Raw genomic sequence first — 17,494 nt, 5'->3', positions numbered from 1 at the left:
CTACTAACGACGAATTCTAGCTGTCTTTCGTGCAGCTTTTAACAACCACCTGCAACAATAGTGCGGGCACTGATGGTACATAGCAATTTTTTTACACCCTCAAGGGTGTAAACTGGCTTTTCGCCTCAGGGACACCCCATGGGTGTTTTCAAATACACCTTACTTAAAGGGTGTTAGCTGAACACCTCACACGAAGGGTGTCCGACTGAATGATAGGGTGTTATTGTACTTCAACACTCTTCTAAGAGGGTGTTGAAAGGGTGTGTGCCCCCTGCTATATCGACTCTCACAGAACCTCGAATAGGTATACGCACAAGACACGCTATCAACAACTGCAAAGGGTAATAACAAAAAAGGTTCTCTGTTTGCGTCACATTGAAGGCTAGTTGCTATACACATATATATATATACATATAAATATATATATATATATATATATATATATATATATATATATATATATATATATATATATTTATATATATATATATCAGATAACTTGGCGTGGGCAGGATCCTTGGTATTATTGTCTGTTCGATCTCATTATTCTTGTGTAAAAACACGGAAAAACGAGCCCTTAGGTATACACTTCTTTCCTTATTCATTAACGAGGGTCTCGTACTGGCAGACTTATTACCCTTAGGTTGCATACGACGGACTATTGGTCAGCTGCCCACTCGTAACAAGTTCACATGCTACGTGACGCCAAACAGGCTCAAAAGAGTGTGCCACACTCGCCGCCCTGGCTCCTGGTGGCGCTGACTCTGCCACCTTTAATTCACATATAAACCCTATAAAGTGGCTGGGGGGTTAGCTGTCATGGTAGCTCAGTGGTAGAGCATCGACCGCGTCATTCGAAGGTCGCAGGCTTGGAACCTGCTCATGCCAAGTTATCTTTTGAGCCACTTTTCTTTATATTTACACTACAACTTCGTCTAATATTTCCCCTATCCTCTCCTTGGCAATATTGTCTGTTATATCTTATTATTAGTGTGTAAAAACACGAAAGAACGAGCCCTTAGGTATACACTTCTTTATATATATATAAATATATATACATATATATATATATATATATATATATATATATATATATGCAAGATTACGTAAATGCAATGATATTACCCAAAGCCCTCTTTGTAAACACGAATATATTGTGGGCATTTGTTACTTACATCGTCCTCATCCCTGCATAATCACAATCACCATGATCCGCTTGTTTCTTTGTCCTCATTGCCACTCTGGTTCATCATCATCGTCATCGTCTGTGTATTGGCTTTGCCAGTTCATTCTGCGAGGTCTTTCATCAATTATACGCTGTCACAACCAAGACTACCAAGACTCCTTACGTGGTGGAGGTGGATTTTCAGTCCTCTTGCCTCCCGCAGCCCGCTATACCCGCTGGAGCTTCGTTCAGGCCGCCGATTGCGCCCACTGTAAGGCAGCATGTCCCAGACCGAGCCTGCAGGCGCTTATGTCATCAACCACGCACCGACGCAAGCTGCCCCTCCTATTTACATACACGGACATCAGCAGGAACCCCCGCTCTTCGCTGGTCTTCGTGGAGAAGACGTAGAACACTGGTTCGACGACTACGACCGCGTAAGTGTCGCTAATCAGTGGGACGAGGCCGCCAAACTGCGTTACGTCCCTTTTTATCTCGCTGGAGTCGCAAAGACATGGTATTTTAACCACGTCATTGACTTACCCGACTGGGCTACTTTCCAGCAGACGTTTTTGGGACCCCGGACATTCGATCCGCCACCGCGAAGAGGACACTTGATACTCGCCGACAACACCCCGGTGAATCGTACACTTCATACATCGAGGATGTCCTCGCACTGTGCCGCGTGTCAATCAATTCATGCCGGAATCGGACAAAGTGCGCCACATATTGAAAGGAATTGGGCATGTTGCCTTTAATGCACTTGCTGTGCAAAACCCAGCTACAATCGCTGATGTTGTGACGACATGCCAGCGCCTTGATACGCTGGACTCTGTTCGCCTCCAACCGGTCATTGACGACCACCACTCTACGTCTCATGGCCACCTGCGTGACCTCATCCGGGACATTATACGTGAAGAATTGCGGTCTATGGGCTTCACACCTCCTACACCACGTCCTACACAGTCTTCGGGAGTACCCTTGCGTGATATCGTCAGGTAGAAACTTACATCGCTGACCAGCTTTGCGCCCGTACAGCCACCTGCTTCACGCCCCATACCCACGTACCCTGAAGTTGCTCCCGTGCCTCCCAGCGACGCCCACGCGACATTGCCACGTCCATCCTACGCATCAGTTGCTGCCGCTCCCCCGGTAAACTACCATTGCCTGCTCCCTGACCCTTCCGCTCACCTGACCGCGCTATCTCCAGGTGCCCCAAATGCCTTCTATTCCCCACCATGGTGCTCGTCTCGCCCTGTATGCTACAACTGTGGCTATCACGGCCACATATCTCGTTTCTGCTGAAAGCGCCAGCAAGATGAGCGTCGGAATGACGTGCGCGAATGGGATTCGTACACTCAGGCGTCTTATCAAGGTCGGCATTATCGTGTCCCCCGCATCGGTCTCCATCTTCTCCGGCATCAACTGCACCACCAAACAGCCAAAACACGAGACGCCACTCGCCTTCGCCCTTCCGCCGTTCCACTTCTGCACTTCGGCCTGCCTCATTCTCATCTGATATTCATTCGGGAAACTAAGTGATGCAGTTTGTGGAGGAAAAACTGCATTGTGAATTAGAACTGAAATTCCTCCATCAAGCCCATGTAACATGGTTTCTGTGGAATTGGAAGGAGTGCGAGTCGATGCTTTGGTGGACACAGGTGCGACATTGTCTGTGATACATGCTGAATTGTGTGAACATTTAAGGAAAGTACTGACGCCTTACGATGGTCTCACGTTAGTTGCTGCCCAGGGGGACGTCATTCGCCCTTGCGCGTTTTGTACTGTGCGTGTTTTTATCGACGGCATCCGCCAGCATGTCCAGTTTGCTGTCCTGTCCCGCTGCTCTCACGAACTAATTTTAGGGTGGGATTTTCTAACATCTGCTTCCGCGGCGATTTGTTGTGGACAACGCGTCGTTCACCTCGCTAACACCGACTACATGCTCGACGACGACAATCAGAAGCCACTTCATCTGGTCGCTGCGAAAGACATCAAACTGCCGCAACTACAAGAGCAAATTGCCAGCATTACGTCCAATGACATCTATCACGGGGATGTATTGGTCTCACCGTCACCACTTTGCGTTCGTAAAGGTATAGTTCTTCCGTCCGGTGTCGTTCGTTTTTGCAATGGCACTTGTCACCACTGTCAACTCTACACCGGAGAAGATCTTACTGCCACAGGGCACTACTGTGGCCCGTGTTGCCGACTTCGAGCCTGTATTTGTCACGCCACTTCAGGCCATCGCATCTAAAGAACCTTCCCTCAGTGAGCATGTTTCTTCCTCTGCCTTTACCACCGCTATCAGCAGCGAATTGACATGTTCACAGAGGCAGCAGCTGCTCACACTGTTACAGAAACATGCAAATTTTTTCGATTTTTGCTCGTCTAAGCTGGGCCGCACTAATATTACAGCACATCGAATTAAAACTGTTGGGACATCTATCTTACACCGCTGACCCTACCGCGTGTCTCTAGCTGAAAGAAAAATTATAGAAGAAAATGTTGCGGACAAGTTTAAACGGGAAGTCATCCGATCTCATCTAGCTCTTGGTCGTCTTATATTGTTTTGTTCCGCAAAAAGAATGGCTTTTTGCGTTTTTTTGTGGACTACTGGGTGCTCAATAAGATCACACGCAAGGACGTGTACTCTATGCCACGCATTGACGACGTCCTTGATTCCCTACAAGGCGCGGAATTCTTTTCAAGCATCGACTTGCGTTCTGGGTACTGGCAGATCCCTATGCATGAAGACGATGAGGAGGAAACGGCGTTTGCAACCCCCTACAGGCTATATGAATACAACGTCATGCCTTTCGGGCTCTGCAACGCACCGGCGACTTTTGAGCGCATGATAGATACCGTGCTGCGCGGCCTGAAATGAAAAATGTGCCTTTGCTACCTGGACGACATTATTATCTCTTCGTCAACGTTTCCTGAGAACCTACAACGACTGGATCAAGTTCTGACGTGCCTTGCCGGCGCCGGGCTTCAAATAAACACTAAGAAATGCTCTTTCGCTAGCAAATCTGTCAAGGTCTTAGGACATGTCGTTATCAAAGATGGCATACTGTTCGACCCTGACAAGAATTCTGCTGTCCTTCACTTTCCGCGTCCCGAAAAGCCAAAGGAGCTTCGCAGTTTCCTTGGCGTCGCCTCCTATCTTTGCCAGTTTATCCAGAACTTCACTTCTATTGCTGCTCCATTACACCAACTACTCGTTTCGAACGTCACCTTTCTGTGGTCCAGAGAATGTCAAACGGCATTCGAGCTGTTGAAGCGGGCATTCACGTCTGAACCTCTGCTCTGCCACTTTGACGAAGCCGCAGTGACTATCCTTCATACCGACGCTAGCGGCCTTGGTATAGGAGCCGTTCTTCTGCAACGCTACAAGTCTTCCCTAGAGAAAGTTGTTGCATATGCCAGTCGCGTACTCACCCCTGCTGAAAAGAACTACACTATAACTGAGCAAGAGTGTTTGGCTGTGGTTTGGTTGGTCCAGAAGTTCCGTCCCTATCTCCACGGCCGTCACTTCACAATCGTTACGGACCACCATGCCTTATGCTGGCTTTTTACCCTGAAGAGCCTGTCCGGAAGCTTGGGTCGGTGGATACTACGCTTGCAGGAGTACGACTTTGACATAACTTATAAGTCAGGAAGAAAACATCAAGACGCCGATGCTTTATCTCGTTGCCTGCCTTCAACTACCCATATCAGCGTTGGTGAGAACTCAACAGCCACATCGACCAAAGTTCATACGCTCGCATCAATAACGCAACCCTTTTCGGACGACGAGCCAACATTTATCTCCCGCCTGTGGTCCGATTCAAACTGCAGACGCTTGATGGACCATTTTTTGGGAGTTTCTCATCCACCAAACGCGCGACTCCGTCGTCAACTACTGCACTTTAAGCTGGACAATGGGGTTCTCTACCACTACGTCTACCATCCTGACAGTCAGCGCTGGGTTCCTGTACTGCCATGCTCTCTTCGACTTCAGGTGGTCGAAGCCTTCCACAATGACTTGACTGCTGGTCATTTTGGTTCAAAAAAATGTTGACCGCGTTCGATGTCGTCATTACTGGCCTGGTCTTTCTTCTAGAGTAGCGTGGTACGTTGGTTCCTGCTACCCATGCCAGCGGCAGAAATTCCCCACGTCTGCACCTGCTGGACCTGTACAACCACTTCCGTGCCCTTCAATGCCATTCGAGGTTGTAGGTGTCGACCTTTACGGGCCTCTCCCCGTCACATCTGCTGCAAACTATGGATAACGACCACCGTGGACCACCTGACACGCTACGCTGACACTTCCTCTGTTATTACAGGCTCAGCTGCGGAAGTTACAGACTTTATTCTTCACGCCATAATCCTGCGTCATGGGGCTCCTCGTGTACAGCGTAGTGACCGCGGCAAAGTGTTCCTGTCACAAATGGTAAATGAACTACTGCGCGCTTCTGGAACTACTCAAAAGACAGCTTCAAGCTACCACCCTCAGACAAATGGTCTCGCAGAATGATTTCACCGAACCCTTGCTGACATGATAGCCGTTTACATCCAACGCGACCACAAAATCTGGGATACTCTTTTACCATTCCTGGCATTCGCTTACAACGCCGTTCAGCGAACAACTTGCTACTCACCGTTTTTTCTCGTGTACGGACGCACCCCGACTATCTTTCTCGACGTCTCCTACTTTAACAGCCATGGGAATTCATGTCAGTCTTCTAGCGAAGAATACATTTCCCGCCTGGCCCAGTCTCATCATCAGGCTCGCATCAATACTGAAGCGAGACAGGACGAACGGAAGATCATCTGTGACGCATCCAACCGCGTTGTGTCTTTCCAACCTGGTGACGAGGTGCTGCTTTTGACATGTATTCGCACTCCTGGTCTCTGTGACCAACTCCAACGACGCTTCATCGGGCCATACATTGTTTTAGAACATACTTCGCCGGTCAATTATTGTGTGACACCACTTGTCACCCCAACAGACCGCCGTTACCGCAGCACCGAGCTTGTCCACGTTTGTCGCAAGAAACCTTTCAAGCGACGTTCCCCGTCACTTTGACTTACGGCGGCCAGGGTGTCCGCTTCCAAGTGGGGGAATCAATGTGGCCGTTTGTTACTTACATGGTTCTCAAATTTGCATAATCACAATCACCATCATCCGATTGTCTCTTTGTCCTCATTGCCACTGTGGGTCATCATCATCGTCATCGTCTGTGTACTGGCTCTGCCCGTTCGTTTTGCGAGGTCTTTCCTCAAATAAAGACTGACGCAGCCAAGACTACCAAGACTTCATAATATATATAGAAATTTAGACTGCATTTTATGGTTATACATTTAAATACAAATATTCAGTGTTGAATACCATAAACATCTCGGGTATATCTATTGGTGGCTTAGTGAGTCGATATAGCAAGGGTGCTTGGTATGCATACGCTTGTGTGGACACACAAACACATTATATTGAATACAATAGTACCCGTACCAGTGCACACGTTTCATGCAGAATGCAGACATAAACATGTTTCAGCAAATTAATTTGCACTTAACCGTGGCATCACGATACTATGTGAATTCATCCTCACATAGTTCATTTCAAACTTTCCAATTATACAAAATAACAGAGCGGCTTCAGTCGACATTGTTTCCACCTAACGACAAATATCTTTTGACACCTTCTAAAAGTAGATATGTAATAGCGCAAGATAAATGTCAAGAACATGTACCACAACACAGGCTTTCTCTCAACTAAGAACAAACACATTTATTATGATATTTCATACATGTTATTTTCATTCATACTACAGTTTAGAGCATTTTACCGCCAATATTCGAACAGGTAAGGTACATCTGTCAGTAACTGAAGAAAGATAAGATTCACAGATCAGCCCCAACCCCATGAAGCTTCACCACATATTAAAATTTTAAGTTGTAATTTTTCAGTATCTTTCTAGGTAATAGAGACTGCATTCATTTTTCAAAAACACACTCTTCACAACAAAATCAAAATGGGAGCCGAGTGATGGAAAAACGTAGTGGGATAGTCAGGGTGCCTTCACACAACGAGGCATGCTTCAATCGAGAGAAAAAGCTCGCCCACGCTTAACTTCCCACAAAAACGCCTTCACCCTGATGAAATGACACACACAAACAGGTTCGCTACGTTAAAAAACCTCACTTATCATACACATGTAACGAAAACCGTACCACGGCATCTTTATCACGCTCTCGGAGTTAACAAAGCGCTGACAGCAGGAATGTGGTACAGTCGAGTGCATAATTGCAGAGACCACGGTAGCGCGTGCCGAGGCGCGTCGCTGCGCCTTCTGGCGGCTGCACAGCTCTGTCCGGGAGTGCGTGCTGCGCACGCTCGTCTCATATCACCCAGCAGCCTGCCTTTTCGCTCGTTTCAAGGGCGCGCATCTCAAAACGATGCGGAAGGTGCAAAGTGCCACTTCTGCAGTTGCTGTGCAAGCACCGGTACCCCCGAGCAATAATATAGCGGCGAAAATGCCTCTATTGTAATAGCATGGCTCGAGCGCGCCATTCAATACGCTTTCTTCCTTGATGCAGCGCGGAAAACATGCAGTTTCTCAGCTTTTCTCAAACGGAGTTGCGTGATATGCTCTTTTCGCAGTGATGAATTTTGTGCTCTGTCTTGCAGACGTTATGCCAGCTCCATTTCTTTGTGCGAATATCGCGCGTACAGTGGTATGCAGTAAACCACTGAATATCACGCATCCAGAATGAATAGCCAGGAAATGCCATAAATAAACAGTTTATTCTTATAAGCCAGAAAAAAAAGAAAACGATAGCTATAACTGCTATCAAGAAAAGATCACTACTTTCAGTATTTATAGAAACGCCAATCGGTGGCAATTATTTGCGCCACACGAGATGGCACCAAACTGTAAAGCGCGGCCACGATCTCGGGGCGTGAACGAAGTGCTTCCCACTCCTCCTGTACGGCCGCGAATAGGTTCTTCTTCGTTGAAGTTCCAAGATTCCGCGCCGCAAGTAGGCGTTTTACGAGACCCCAGACGTTTTCAATGGGGTTCAGGTCCGCTCCTACAGGTGGCCATTCCAGTGTGCGAACAGCAAGGCCCTCAAGCAAAGATTTCGCACTTCGAACAGTGTGAATTGGGCTCCTGTCTTGCTGGTACACGAAACAAACATCCTTGAACGGCCCATTAAAGACATAAGGAAGCAATTTTCTTTCAATTATAAGGGAGTACGTGGAGGCTGAAAGGTTCCCATCGATAAGAACCAGTGGTCCAAGTCCTTCCCTGGTCATGGCGGCCCAGACACTCACAGAGCATCGGCCACTGGCAAAGACCGACTGCGTGTACTGTAGTGAATACTTGGTGACGAAGGGATTGCTGGATTCGTTACACGGATTTATAAGAACGACAATGGTGCACAGTCACTTTATCCCCGAACATTTTCGTCTTACTTGAAGATCCATATAATGAAATTTTAATTATGCGAGATCACCAAGATGGTGCGAAATATTCGACATGTTGGTAAGGCACCCTCAGTGCGTTCCAGGAGGCCTCGCAAACTCAACTGTATTTTTCTAAGGTAATGAGGTACAATATACAAACATTGGCTAAGGTGCTTAAGTTTGGCGAGCTTCTCACGATAAGAAGTTACTCAGCTTAAAGAGAATCAAAGCTAAGCACCGTTCTACAGCAAGTTCGAAGACAATAAAGTGCTGGGCTTTACTTGCCTTAACCACAACGTAATTAAGGCGCACCGTAGTGGGTGACCTGCCATTAATTTTTACCAGCTGTGGTTACTTACCCTGTGCACTACTCTTTCCACACAATCAATGGTAAATGGTACAAGGATGACATTAATGTAGAAGACAAATCGCAAATGATACCTCGAGTTCATTGGACGCCATACTCGCCATTCCTGATCCCAGCGACTTGAAAACGTTGATTCATCGCTGAACGCAACTTCTCCCCACTCTTCTGATCCCCATGCCTGCACAGAACGCACAAACAGCAGTCACATGAATCTTTGCCTGTCGTGGTGTGGGCTTCTGGGCCTGGACGCAGTTGGCAAGCCCTGCTTCTGCCAACCTCCTACGAATATTCCAGATAGACGCGTTGAGATGCCATGCATCTTTTGTACCTTTCGCTGTTATGTGAAGATCAGCTACTACGGCAGCGATAATTAGCCCGTGCACTTCGTCATCTGTGCATCTTGACCTTCCAGCACGGTCGGTCTCTGTCACTGATCTCTCTGTCGGTACGCTTGGATGGCACGACTCACCGCATTTCTTGATCTTTGAAGGAGCCGGCAGATGGCCCGCTGAGAAAAGCCTTGGATGCTTAACTCTACGATGCGTCTCCTTCCATAAGCTGGTACTCGTGGCGACATTTTTGAAGACGAATGTGAGGTCCTTGAAACCCCCGATCTTATACTCTTTCGAGAATGGCACTGTCTAATATCTGGGCTGTGCCGCTATATGCTGCCATTCAATATTTGCTGTACGAGATAATTTCTTATCGTCAACAAGCCCGAAAGACTACGAAACAAGGCAAAGAGTTGACAAAAATAACAAAATGGTTTTGCGCCGGCGTCGCAAGCACGCGTGAACCTTCTGAGCGCTCAATTTTTCTGAGAGAGTTATAATAAAGAATCGCATTTCCACGCAGTGAGTAATGTGTACAAAAGGAGTGGTGTGCCACCATGCGAGGTATTTCGTCAAACAGCTTAAGGTATTAACTTTTGTTTGCTTGTGGGGTCTCCAACATTTGAGCACTTCGAACTGAAATGTGCACACCTGTAATTCACTGCAGTATTTTACAAAACAACGTGACCATAATACCAGAATACACGCTGATACTCGAGCAACGGATGTTAATGGAGGCAGTCTCAATTCCCGACTACTTCACGTTCGAGAATGTTCCGTGCATATATAATGGGTGGAGTTCTATTGAAATACTGAAAGCGGTGACGTCTCTTTCAACCTTCGTGATTTTCTCTGGTTTCCGGAAAAAACATTCCCAGGTACCCCCAAATATGAAAAGACTCGAAAGTGAAAGCCTACGACATCTCTTGCACGTCTCAATCCGCTATAATTCACGCTTACTTCTCCTAATCTACTATAATGCATCCAATTAATGAGATGACTTCAATCCGGGTTGATGGTTCGAGTAGTAGAAGACGACACATGAATATCTGAAATTCGAATCCTAGAAACTCTCGGGCCGAGGCTCGACTCCTACCAATACTAAGTGCGGGCTCTCGACGTGACAGAACCACAATATAGATAGAGAAATAAATTTTATTATAGAGATATGACATAGAGCTCCACCAAAGTAACGTCTTGGGAATGTTTGCTCATTCGGGGTTCTTTAACATCCACTGAGTATACTAGTTTCAATTATCTCGCCTCTATCAAAATACGGCATGCGTGACTAGACTTGAAAATGCGTCTTTCGGGTCAGAAGCCGAGCATCGAAACCACTGCACCACCGCAGCGGCCTTAATAAAGGATTCATCCTTATTAAACCGGGTTTGTTTTCACGTTTCTTCCTCGGCTCTTTTCTGCAGCTGTTGGACATTTGGTGGTTTCATGCATGTTCACAGACACATGATATTTACACAAACAGGCTCAAACATGACACAAACAGGCTCAAAAGAGTGTGCTACACTCGCCGCCATGGCACTGGCGGCGCAGACTGACACTCCCACGTTTAATTCACACATAAACCCTATAAAGTGGCTGGGGGGATAGCTGTCATGGTAGCTCTGTGGTAGAGCACCGAACGCGTCATTCGAAGGTCGCAGGTTCGGATCCTGTCCACGGCAAGTTATCGTGTCACCCACTTTTCTTCATCTTTACAATACAATTTGGTTTAATATCTCCCCCTATAATTTCCTTGGCATTATCGTCTGTTAGATCTCAATAATATTGTGTAAAAACACGAAAAAACGAGCCCTTAGGTATACACTTCTTTCCTTATATATATATATATATATATATATATATATATATATATATATATATATATATATATATATATATATATATATATATATATATATATGTATATATATATATATATATATATATATATGTAATGTTACAAGAAAACGTATATTTTCAAATATTTACAACGATTACACGCGATGACAGTGCCTGGCGCACTGGCGGGCTGGAACCAGTCTCTATCCACTTCGTAGTCTTTTCTTTCAGCCAGGGGCCCTCTACCGCTTTATGCCCCAATCCCACTATTGCCTTGTGGCACTACCCCGCGTCGTTAAAGCACCGACCCGGCGCTTATTACGAAAGGGGAGTGTTGGGTGACACATAAGGCTTCAGTCTGACGACGTGCACAAAAGTGGATCGTGGTGGCATTGAGTGCGCTTCGTCGACGACTTGCTGTATCTCGTAGGTGAGGTTGGTGATCTTGCAAAGGACTTTGTATGGTCCGTCATAGCGAAATAAAAGTTTTTCTGAGAGGCCGATGTGACAACATGGGGTCCACAAGAGTACGAGAGAACCTGGTGCATACGAAACTTCGCGGTGGTGACGATCGTATCGATCTTTCTGAGACGCTTGAGAAAGCATGAGTCGTTCTCGAGCAATCTGTCGTGCTGCGTTGGCTCGCTCTATGGCATCGCGGACGTATGTGACAGGGGAGCTTGAACCAGCGGGAAGGAGTGTATCAAGAGGCAGAGAGGGTTCCCGCCCATAAAGAAGGTAGAATGGGGAATAGCCTGCGGTGTCATGTCTGAAGGAGTTGTAAGCGAAGGTGACGTAGGGTAACGTTGCGTCCCAGTCACGGTGGTCTGGAGAAACATACATTGACAACATGTCCGTGATAGTGCGATTCAGGCGCTCTGTAAGTCCATTAGTTTGTGCATGGTATGCCGTTGTGAACTTGTGGTTCGTGAAACAAGAACGTACGATATCCTGGACGACGCGAGATAAAAAGTATCGGCCTTGGTCAGTAACGAGCTGTCGAGGAGCGCCGTGATGCAATATTATGTCATGTAGCAGAAAGTCGGCGACATCGGTAGCGCAGCTGGTTGAAGAGCGCGGGTGATCGTGTAAAGTGTGGCGTAGTCGGTCGCCACGGCAACCCAATTGTTCCCGGATGCAGAAGTGGGAAATGGCCCGAGAAGGTCGAGCCCTACGCTGTGGAATGGTTCAGCAGGGATCTCATTAGGGTTAAGGAGGCCAGCTGGAAGCGATATTGGCTGTTTTCGACGTTGACAAAGGTCGCAGCTTGCATCATACTTTTGCACAAAGCGATATAGGCGTGGCCAGAAAAAACGGCGCCGGACGCGATCATAAGTGCGGGTGACTCCCAGGTGACCAGCGGCAGGTTCATCGTGAAGCTGTCGGAGATTATCTACACGCAAATGGGAAGGCACGACAAGAAGGTGGTCAGGACCATTAAGGCGCATGTTGTGGCGGTAGAGAACTCCTTCATGAAGGAAATACAAGTTCAGAGAAGTGGGTAGAGTAGCGAAACTCAGGCTTTCTATGATGGGGAGTAAATCCGGGTCGCGGCGTTGCTCAGAAGCGATATCAAGAAAGTCTGATACTGATAAGACGCAAGCCTCCGTAGCTCTCTCTGTGGCGTCTGGTGGATCCACTGGATACCGTGACAGGCAGTCGGCGTCTTGATGGAGGTGACCAGATTTATACACGACCGAGAAGGTGTATTCTTGGAGGCGTAGAGACCAACGACCGAGACGTCCCGTGGGATTATTTAGCGAGGAAAGCCAGCAGAGTGCATGATGATCAGTTGCAACAGTAAAACTGCGGCCGAAGAGGCACGGGCGAAATTTAGTGACAGCCCAAACAAGAGCAAGACTCTCTCTTTCGGTGATAGAATAGTTCCTCTCGGCAGGGGATAAAAGGCGGCTGGCATAGGCGATGCCACAGTCACGTCCATGCTGACGCTGAGCTGAAACAGCACCAATTACGTGGCCACTCGCGTCCGTACGAACTTCTGTCGGGGCAGTCTGATCGAAGTGGGCTAATATTGGCGTAGTCGTGAGGGCTGCAATGAGCGCCGAAAATGCAGCACTCTGAGGCGAATTCCAAGTAAATGGGACGTCTTTTTTAAGATGCTCGGTGAGAGGCCGCACAATATCGGCGAGATTTCGAATGAAGCGGAGAAAATAGGAGCACAAACCAAGGAAGCTCCGGACATCCTTATGAGAAGAGGGCGCGGGAAATTGAGTCAACGCGCGAATTTTGTCCGGATCGGGCTGTACTCCAGATGCGTTAACGAGGTGACCAAGTACAGTTATTTCGCGACGACCGAAACGGCATTTGGAGGAGTTCAGCTGGAGACCAGCGTTGCGAAATACTTGGAGAATACTGGACAGTTGCTCTAGATGGCTTGCGAACGTCGGTGAAAAAACAATTATATCATCTAAGTAGCATAAGCAAGTGGACCATTTGAAGCCGCGCAGAAGGGAGTCCATCATACGCTCAAAGGTGGCCGGCGCTTTACAAAGCCCAAACGGCATTACTTTAAATTGGTATAACCCATCGGGGGTTACAAATGCTGTTTTTTCTCGGTCCCGTGGGTCAACAGCAATCTGCCAATAACCAGATCGAAGGTCAATGGACGAGAAAAACTTTGCGCCATGAAGGCAGTCAAGGGAGTCATTTATTCTTGGTAAATGGTAAACGTCCTTCTTAGTGACCTTGTTGAGATGTCTATAGTCGACGCGAAACCGCCATGTGTTTTCCTTCTTCTTGACTAGCACGACCGGGGATGCCCACGGACTAGATGAGTGTTCGACGACGCCTTTGGCGAGCATTTTCTCGATGTCTTTCTGGATGACAGAGCGTTTGGCAGCGGAGACGCGGTAAGGGCGGCGATGAATTCGGTTGGCATCGCCGGTGTTGATGTGATGGGTCACAACTGATGTCTTGCATAAAGGGCTGTTGTCAAGATCAAATATGTCCGCATAGGATGTCAACAGACGGTGGAGGTCTTGTGCTTCGGAGGGCGAAAGATCTGGTGCTATCATTTTGGCAATGTCAATGCTTGACAGGTTGGGTGCAGTGAGCAAGTTGACGTGCGGAGTAGGTTGCTGAGCCGACAGTTCAAAAATATCACACTCTTGCAACGACGACATGACGCCTCGTTTAATACCAGCAGGCAGCCCATGCGTGAAGAAACCAAAGTTCAAAAGAGACAGATGGGTCTGATTGTGGCATACTCTCACCACGGTGTGCGGGACAGCAATGGAGTGCTTTAGCACAACGTCGGTACTAGGTGAAACGACATATTAATCATCGCGCACAGGCGGATCACACACGAGCTGCACGTAAGTCGCGGCTTGCGGCGGAAGATGCAGGAACTCGGTGGCACAAAGGCGACTTTGAGCGTCATGTGCAACAGCGGCGTCAAAAGGCAGTTCCAACTGAAGAAGAGCCGTCGAGCAGTCGATAAGGGCGGAGTGCACAGAGAGAAAGTCGAGGCCAAGAATCACGTCATGGGGGCACTGCTCAAGCATGGTGAACAATACAACGGTCTGGCGCCCAGCAATACACACGCGAGAGGTACACATGTTGAGAACGGCAGATGTGCTCCCATCGGCAAGCATTACTGCGCACTTAGTAGGAGGCGTGATCACTTTTCGCAGTTTAATACAGAGAGCAGCGCTCATGACTGAAATTTGTGCACCAGTGTCTATGAGGGCTGTAACGGTAACGTCATCCACAAAAAGGTCCAAAATATTGCGGCGTGTAGGAATCGTCGACAGAGGATTTGCAGAATGGGTCGTTAATGCAGCGTCACCTCCGGGAGCTGCATGGTCTAGTTTCCCGAGGTTGAGAGCCCAGGTCGTGCAGGGGACCTGGATCGAGAAATCATCGGTGAGAGAGATCGGCGGCTTTGGGGTGATGGTGACCGGCTGAACCTTCGGCCCTGAACGTTAGTAGGAGCAGGCTGTGGATCGTACGGAGTAGAAAAGCGGCGAGAACTGCCTTGAAAGCGACGCCCTGTCCCAGTGTTCCAAGATGAATTGGATGACCAACGATTGCGACAGTAGCGTGCAATCTGGCCAGCGCGAGAGCAGTGAAAGCAGATCGGTCTATCATCCGACGTTCTCCATTCAGCAGGGTTCCGGTAGCGGGAAGGGTAGCGTGAAGGGTACACCGGAATCTCGTTAACAGAAGCCGAGCTCTCGGGGGTGCGAACAGCGCAAACAGGTGTGATGCCGAGATTTGCTATTTCTTGGCGAACGACGGCTTGGATGAGGGAGACGGTGGATGCGTTGTCTTGAGGACCGTCAGAGGCGATGGCTGCAGGAGCCATTGCTTCGAGTTCGCGATGAACGATTCGGGTGACATTTTCGGACGATGTAGCTTGCGTGAACTTGAGGCTGTCTTCACAGGTCGAAGTGGCTGCAGTATTAGGCAGACGCGCAAACGGGCGGGTTATGCGACGGTTCTTGGCGTGCTCGAAGCGCTGACACTCCTTGACAACCTCGTCGACGGTGGCGCAATCTTTAACCATCAACAGATTGAAGGCGTCATCGGCATGTCCCTTCAATATGTGAGAGATTTTGTCAGTTTCGCTCATGTTCTCGTCCACCTTTCGACAGAGGCCCAATACGTCCTTTATGTAAGATACATATGATTCTGTCGATGTCTGCACGTGACATTCCAGGTGTTTCCTCGCGGCCTGCTGTCGCCCGAATGGCCTGCTGAATCACTCAAGAAGCTTCAATTTGCAAACGTCTCAGCTGGTCGACTCCGACTCATGCGTCTCATACCAGGTGAGCGCCGTATCCCGCAAGTAAAATACAACGTTGGCCAGCATCAACGTTGGGTCCCACCTATATTATTCGCTCACGCGCTCGTACGAAGTGACCCAATATTCAACATTCACCTTGTCCTTGCCTGTGCCCGAAAAGGTTCCGGGGTCTCGTGGAGGCAGGAGAATCAGAGGAGGCAGCTTCTGCTGATGCTGCTGGTGCTGGTGCTGCTGGTGCTGGTGCTGCTGGTGCGGGTGCTGCTGCTGCTGCTGCAGCTGCGGCTGCTGTTGCTCTTGTGAGTGGGCCTGTTGAGCCATTGCAGGAAAATGAAGGTGGCGACCACTCCGAAGTTCCGTGTTGGTTTGCCGCAAAAGCCAGGTAGGCGTACCCCGCACCTCCAAAAATAATCTTACAAGAAAACGTATATTACACGCGATGACAATGCCTGGCGCACTGGCGGGATGGAACCAGTCTCTATCCACTTCGTAGTCTTCTCTTTCAGCCAGGGACCTTCTACCGCTTTATGCCCCAATCCCACTACTGCCTTGCGGCAATATATATATATATAGATATATATATATATATATATATATATATATATATATATATATATATATATATATATATATATATATATATATACGTATGCGTGTGTGTGGCTGTATGTGTGCGGGGGCGAGAGGCGTGCATGTGTCTCTCCCTCCTTTCGTGCCCTGCTCCCCTTCACTGACCTTGCCATTCTCTGACCTTTATTTCTTGACTTAAAGAATCACTTCCTATGCTACCGCATGGTTGCAGAAGGTAGTGCACTGTTTTACTCTTCCACCAAGCACGTCTCGCCTTCGAGAAGCTTGTGAAAACGACTTGCACTCAAACGGCTTTTGACCGAGAAAAGGTTTTTGTAATAAATTCACGCTTTTTTTACAATTGCTTCTTCACGTGAATATGTGCTGTCAGTAGATCGTGGCAGCAGCCCATTCCTTATTCACATGAATTGTGGACGACATAAAGAGGTAAAGCATGTCGAATCATACAGTGCGCAAAAAGGTTATTTGCTTTTACATTTTCTATATTATTCTTAGGGTGATATGTAAAATGTGCCAATGTCTTAATCATTTTCTTGATTTTGTCATGCCCACCTCATTGTTATCTTAAGAAAGGCAGTACAACAGGCACGTTGCGCTATGCGAGATATTTTATTTGCAAGCATGGATGCAGCTTGATTCTTGCAGGTGCACTACCTACGGCGGTGGTCTGGTGCTTATGATGCTCAACTGTTGACCCGGTAGTCACAGGATTGAATCCTGGCAGTTCACGGCAGCCACATTTTGGTGGAGGTGAAATTATTCGAGACATGTGTAGTTAGACTTAGGTGCATCTTAAGTAACCCCAAGTAGTTTAAAATTTTGGAGCCCTTCAGTACGGCATCTCTCGTGATTGTATTTTATTTCATTTTATTCGATTTCATTGTTTCACTTTTTCAGCGCTTGTTTTTTTGTTGGTAGATTCATTTGGTAGTCAGTATAGTATCTTTGATAGCTGCACACTTTTTACTGTTTGTTCGTACTT

This window comes from Rhipicephalus microplus, chromosome 7, assembly GCF_043290135.1.
Source record: "Rhipicephalus microplus isolate Deutch F79 chromosome 7, USDA_Rmic, whole genome shotgun sequence".
NCBI lineage: Eukaryota > Metazoa > Arthropoda > Arachnida > Ixodida > Ixodidae > Rhipicephalus > Rhipicephalus microplus.
This window is presented reverse-complemented; position numbering follows the sequence as displayed.